This window comes from Triticum dicoccoides, chromosome 6A (assembly GCF_002162155.2).
Source record: "Triticum dicoccoides isolate Atlit2015 ecotype Zavitan chromosome 6A, WEW_v2.0, whole genome shotgun sequence".
In the NCBI taxonomy this organism is placed as follows: domain Eukaryota; kingdom Viridiplantae; phylum Streptophyta; class Magnoliopsida; order Poales; family Poaceae; genus Triticum; species Triticum dicoccoides.
The window spans coordinates 444,395,141-444,402,488 of NC_041390.1; positions in this window are offsets into that span (position 1 = coordinate 444,395,141).

Here is a 7,348-nt window from a genome sequence, read left to right on the forward strand (position 1 = left end):
CCCTTGAGTCTGCGGAACCCAGGGGAAGGTATATGGTGGTAGGTAGGCAAATGATAAAACCAAGGTTGGGCCTTGCTGGAGGAGTTTGATTCAAAGCGAACTGTCAAGGGGTTCCCATAACACCCAACCGCATAAGGAATGCAAAATCAAGGAACATAACACCGGTATGACGGAAACTAGGGCGACAAGAGTGGAACAAAACACCAGGCATAAGGCCGAGCCTTCCACCGTTTACCAAGTATATATATTCATTAAAGTAAATAAGAGATAATAATTATATCCCAACAATACCCATGTTCTAACATGGAATAAACTTCATCTTCACCTGCAACTAGCAATGCTATAAGAGGGGCTGAGCAAAGCGGTAACATAGCCAAACAACGGTTTGCTAGGAAAGGTGGGTCAGAGGCTTGACATGGAAATATGGGAGGCATGATATAGCAAGTGGTAGGTAACGCGGCATAGCAATAGAGCGAACAACTAGCAAGCAAATACAGAAGTGATTTCGAGGGTATGGTCATCTTGCAAAAGTGAAGGAAAAGAGAAAGAAGAGGTGGTGATGAGGGGGGGAGATGAAACTTAGGTTCCAAGGATCATGCCACAAAGCAACATGCTAAGATGAAGATGCACATGATGATGCCATGATGCAACAAGATGAGCATGATATGAACTGCATGACATGAATAAAATGCAAAACGAAGACAAAACCCAACCACGAAGGGAATCACATAACTTAAACCGAAAATGGTAGAGTTGGAGTTAAAATTATGGCAAGTTACATCCGGGGTGTTACAACACTCCACCACTACGAAAGGATCTTGTCCCGAGATCTAGGACTGAAAGAACTCCGAATATTCTGAAGGGAGGTGGTCCTCGCGTTCCCAGGTTGCTTCTCGGTCGGAATGGTGTGACCACTTCACTTTTAGGAATTTGATAGACTTGTTGCGAGTCTTGCGTTCGGTTCTCTTCCAGAATAGCAACGGGATGCTCATGATAAGACATGTCTTCTTGGAGATCAATCTCTTCGAAGTTGATGGTGCGCTCAGGAGTCTTGAAGCACTTGCGAAGCTGTGACACGTGAAACACGTCGTGCACATTTGCGAAGTTGGACAGAAGCTCAAGTTGATAGGCAGGATCGCCTCTTTTGCCAATGATCTTGAAAGGACCCACGTATCTAGGGGCAAGCCCACTTTGATACTGAAGTGATGAGTACCTTTCATTGGAGAGACGCGGAGGTAGACATGGTCTCTGATCTCGAAAGCCAAGTCACGGTGCTTGCTATCATAGTAACTCTTCTGGCGCAATTGCTTGGCTTGAGATTTTCATGCATGACTTTGCACATTTCTTTAGCCACTATGATTAATTCATTGCCAAGAAGTTGGCGTTCACCAGTATCTGACCAATTAAGAGGAGTACGACACTTTCTGCCATAGAGAATCTCGAATGGGGCCTTGCCCGAACTCGCTTGGAAACTGTTGTAGAAGGAGAACTCGACGTATGGAAGAGAATCTTCCCACTTCATATCAAAGGAAATGACACAAGCCATGAGCATATATTCAAGGATTTGATTGACTCGCTTGACTTGGCCACTAGTTTGAGGATGGAAGGCTGTGCTGAAGCGAATGTTGGTGCCCATGGCCTTCTGGAAGGAGTCCCAGAACTTAGAAGTGAAGATGCTTCCATGATTTGAAGATATCAATTGCGGAATGCCGTGCAAAGAGACAATCCTGGAGGTGTATAGCTCTGCTAGATGAGCTGCTATGATAGATGCTTTGATTGGAAGGAAATGAGCCACTTTAGTAAGCTTGTCGATGACAACGAAGATAGCATCATTTCCACGCTTGGACTTGGGAAATCCAGTCACGAAGTCCATCTCAATATGATCAAACTTACATTCTGGAATAGCAAGAGGTTGGAGGAGACCAGCTGGCCATTGGTGTTCTGCTTTCACTCTTCTGCAGACATCACATTCATTCATGAATTGAGCAATTTCTCGCTTCATTCGAGTCCACCAATACGACTGCTTGAGGTCATGGTACATCTTTGTACTTCCAGGATGAATGGATAGGAGGGAATTGTGCGCCTCGTTCATAATGACTTTCTGTAGATCACCTTTAGGGACCACAATTCGATCCTCGAAGAAAAGAGTGTCTTTGTCATCAATGCGATAGCACTTGTATTTGGGTTGGCTCTTGGCAATCCCATTTTTCACCTTCTTCATCATGGCATCAAGAAGTTGTGCCTCACGAATCTGATCTTCCAAAGTAGGAGAGACTTGGAGGTTGGCAAGAAATCCTCGAGGAACAACTTGGAGATTCAGTTCGCGGAAAGCTTCACAAAGGTCCGGTTGGAAGGGCTTGAGAATTAAGCTGTTGCAGTAAGCCTTCCTGCTCAAAGCATCTGCAATGACATTGGCCTTGCCTGGAGTATATTCAATACTCGGATTGTATTCTTGAATCATTTCGACTCAACGAGTCTGCCTGAGGTTGAGGTTGGGTTGAGTGAAGATGTACTTGAGGCTCTTATGATCTGTGAAGATGTCCACTTTCCTTCCCAACAAGAGATGTCTCCACGTTAATAATGCATGGACAACTGCCGCCAACTCGAGGTCGTGAGTGGGGTAGTTCCTTTTATTGGGCTTCAACCGACGAGAGGTATAAGCCACAACTTTCTTCTCTTGCATTAACACAACACCGAGACCTTGCAGGGAGGCATCACAGAAAACTTCAAAAGGCTTGGATTCATCAGGAGGAGTCAAGACAGGAGCTGTGACTAACTTCTCTTTGAGGGTGTTGAAAGCAACGTCACATTCAGGCGTCCAGACATACTTGACATGCTTCTGGAGGAGGTTGAAAAGAGGCTTTGCAATCTTAGAGAAATTCTCAATGAATCTTCGACAATAGCTTGCAAGCCCAAGGAAACTGCGGAGCTGCTTGACATTCTGAGGCGGTTCCCAATTCACAATTGCAGACAGCTTCTCAGGATTCACAGTGATGCCCTTGGGGGAGATGATATGACCAAGGTAAAGAACTTCGTCAAGCCAGAACTCACACTTGGAAAACTTCGCATAGAATTGATGCTCTCTGAGTTTGTCGAGTACCAATCTCAAATGTTTGGCATGATCCTCCTTATTCTTGGAAAAGACCAAGATATCATCGAGATATACCAGGACTGTAACATCCCAAAATTATAAATTTTGGAATGTTATAATAATTAAAATATATGATTGTTGATTGATTGTTGAGTGATTGATTGAGTGAAATTTATTAGAATTTTAAACTTTTGAAGTTTTGTTGAGAGGGAATAAAAAGGACTTTCCAAAAAAAGTTTCTGTTTGAAAATATTTGAATTTGGAAATATTTCAAACTTCATGCCACTCAATGATCCTCATGATTTCTTCAATGAAAGAGAGTGGGAAGTAAAGAAAAAATTTCATTTTGAAGTTGTCATTTAATTTATTTATTTTAACTCAAAGTGGCATTTGAGTTTTATTAAAAAACTTTTCTGACAAAGAACACTTGAACATAAGTGTTGAGAGGGAGTAACATGACACCCCAAAAATGTTGGAATAAATTTTCCATAGAGTTTTGAAAGTCATTTTGATTTTTGTTTGAATTTAAAAAAATGACTTTTCAAAAAGTATTTTTATTTTCCCCTGAAAAATATCCCATTAAATTGGGCTTAATTGTCTGATCGTTTTGATATATAATACTCCTATATTTTATTTTTTTAAATGATTTTTATTCGCGGAATCTTTTTAAAAAGGAAAGGTATCTTTTGTTTTGGGCCAAATCTGGCACGATCGCGCCAGATCATCTCCTTCCTCACGAACGGGATTTCGTTCCCGAGCACAGCCGCGTCGGCCATCGCCGGAGAGCGCGGGATTCGCGAAATCCCTTGCCCCCTCCTCCAAACCGACCTCCCCCCCTATAAAAAGGCCACCTCCCGCACCCATTCCCGTTCCTAGAGCCGCCTCTCCTCGCCCCACACTACCGCGCCACCTCGCCGGAGTTCACCGGACCACCGCCACCATTGCCGCCCCGCCCCACCACCTCCGGCCATCCCCGCCACCCACGGACCCCACCAATCGCTCCGCCCCGCTCTGCCGCCCCCGACCGTCCCTTCCCCGACGTCATAGGGCCACCGGAGGACGTCGCCGGAGCTCCACCAGGACCCCATCACCGGAACTGCTACAGTAAATCCCGACCTACTGTTTTTTTTTGTTCTGTTTTTAAAACAGAATAGTTTCAATCTTGTAAAATCCATAGTTAATTATCTATGAGGTATTTTTGAGTGATTCCAACTGCCATAGATCACAAATTTTATGAAGTTTCTGTTAGTTCAATTTTATTTCACATTTGAGTAGTTTAAATTCGTGTTTGTATGAATTTGCTCAAATCGCTAGATTTGAGATATTTTGAGTTAGGAATATTATTTTTGACCGATTCTTTTTGCTACTGGTTACTTATTAGACTAGCTACGCAGTAGTGTTTAGTTTGCATGTTAGTGAGTTAGTTAGATTAGCTTTTTATTGTAAACAGTACTGTTTACTCTGTTTTTAATATTGTTTGTAGTTTAATTATTATTAATTAGTTTTAATTAGTTTCTTTTGCTAGTTTTCGCCAGTGTGTCATATATTCTATTGGTTAACAGTAGGTGATTTCTAGGATTTATTATACTTAGTATTCTTGAGGTTCTAGGTGTTGTTTGTTGTATGACTAGTTGCTAGCAATAGGAATAGTGTTAGAGGTTCTAGGTATTGTTAGAATTTTATTATAGGAAAAATACTTTATGTTACATAGCGAATGATTATTTTTACCTTGTGTTAAGTATTTTTTGTTTTAGGATTTTTACTTGTTGATTAGGTAGATTTGTTGTGGTGTAGATTAGCCCTAAGTTTATTTGAGTGATTTGGAGTTTTCTTTGGTTTTTACCTTCGATCCTATTTCGATTTCGTTGTTATTTTGATTGTTATGATTGAGTGCTAGAATGATTGCTTATGTGAATACTATGTTTGCTTGTATAGATTTCATCGGAGAGTGACGACTAGTTTATCAAGTTTTTAAGAGTGATAATATCTTCACCAACTGGCCAGGCAAGTTCACTTTGACCATGTTTTTCATACCTATATTTTTATTGCATTTAGTGTCATCCTTGCAACAACTTCTCCAGTAGTGATATTGATTCTTGTAGTTGAGTAGAATGCATGAGGTAGGAACCCACCTCCCTGTTACCAAGCCCGGGACGTATATAGTTTTAATGCTACACTGTAGTAGACGGGGTTTGATATGAGTGCTCGGGAGTGGTGTGAGAATGAAGGACTTTACGTCAAAGACGACAACTTCATGATGGCATCTGCAAGGACTGCATCTTCGGGACTCCTCAAGATTTCGAGACTCGAGACAAGAATTCAATACACACTACTGGGTGAAGGACGGTTGACGGGCACCCTGGAGAAACCAGTGGTTGGTCGGGATGCATGGAGAAGCGCCATGACATCTTGCGGAAAGCTTCACCCAGACTCAAAGAGACGGAAGAATACTTCATGTCCGGAAGCTTACTTGTGCAACCGCAAGTCACTATGGGCTCTGGCTTGGTTGACGACTCTGGCTGGGATGGTGCTAGCAGATGTAGAACTACGGTAGGATTGGATGAGCACCGGATAGTGGTCAGAGGAACTCTTCGGAAGACCATGTTTCGGTCATCTTGTTCTCAAACACCCTGAAGTGCGAGAATGTAAAGAGAGGGATCAAATCTTGCGGGTAAAGTATACAAACCTCTGCAGAGGGTTAAAACCTAATCGATTAGCCGTGTCCCCGGTTACGGACAATTTGAGCCTCTGGACTTGGATCTATCTCGGAACTCTCAACACCGGACTGATAACTTAATTATGGGCAACTTATGATGATTTGGGCTATGAGACATCGGTTGGCGGAACCATGTCCTGACAGAAAACTCCATAGTACAGACTCCTGATATTCCTTTGTTGTAGGGAAAATAAAACCAGCTTTTACGCAAAAACATCAGACACAGAGCCACAAAGCCATATTGCATATAGAATAGTTTTATCATCTGTTTTCCTCATATTGTGATCTTGTCGGTACATTCAATGTACTGACCTACACGGCTGCAACGTCTCATGTTGCATATATGTTCCTTCTGACGAGTAAGAGTACGGTACAGGGTTACGGTCTACACTCAACCTGCCGATGGCGTTGATGGGAGTCCACACCTGATTGTTTGTTTCCGCTGAGACTTATGAGGTATATATCCGTTTTACGTTATTTATACATGTGATTGCACTTTGATATATACATTGATGTACTGTGTGTGCCAGCATACCGATCCAGGGATGGCACAGATACATAGAGGCTTGACCGTCTGAGGTCGGGTCGCTACAGATATGGTATCAGAGCACATGTTGACTGTAGGACGTGACCCTAGAAATCGGAAAGCCCCAGGACAGGAAATCTCTAAAATTTTATTTAAAAAAACATCCCTTACTTCTCATCTTTTCTGATTTTATCAAATATCCTCTCTTATGTCAAATAGTTAGAATATACCCCTTCCCTTTTGACCACACAGAGGATCAACTAAAGCCGCTCCAAGAAGGACAAGATATCGGACAACTGATGACCATTTCCGAGTAAAGAGGATTTCACCATGCATTAGAAGAGTTAAAGCTACAATAGTTGAAGACTGCGAAGACTTGAAGAATCTGAAGAATTATTTGACCTTTAGAAGACCAAACCCATGTTATATACTTACGTTAGATGCGACGATTTGTGAGCTGTCATTTGTTTGATGTTTTTCCGACAGCCACAAAATAAAACTCATTTCTTCAAAACTATTGTTTGTATTGTGCGTATTCCTCCCCACCTCTCTCTTATCTCACCCTAAAACCCTTGGACCCAGTAGATAATGAATGAAGTTGGACTGGTATTCTCTGGACCGAATACCCAGCTGGAGGCAGAGCTATGGATTTAGAACATGGAGAATCACTTCGGGAGCAATTTGGTTTCAAGGAAGAATGAAGTATCGTATGCTCTTCAGTACTTTGAAGGAAGTGCTGCAACATGGTGGCATATGCATCAAGCTATAGAGGGATGGAATGGAGCAAGGACTTGGGAAGAATTCAAGAAGACTCTGACAAGATCTCGTCTTATCCGGAAGCACCATGATACCCCAAGAAATAAACCTTATGCCTGCAAGATTTGCGGAGAAATAGGACACACCCAGGAGGAACACAAGGATGGATGCCCTCATTGTGAGGAGAAACACCCAGCTGAGGAATGCCCAACTAGTCAGGTGACTTGTTTCTTGTGTGAAGGAACCACCCACTACCCAG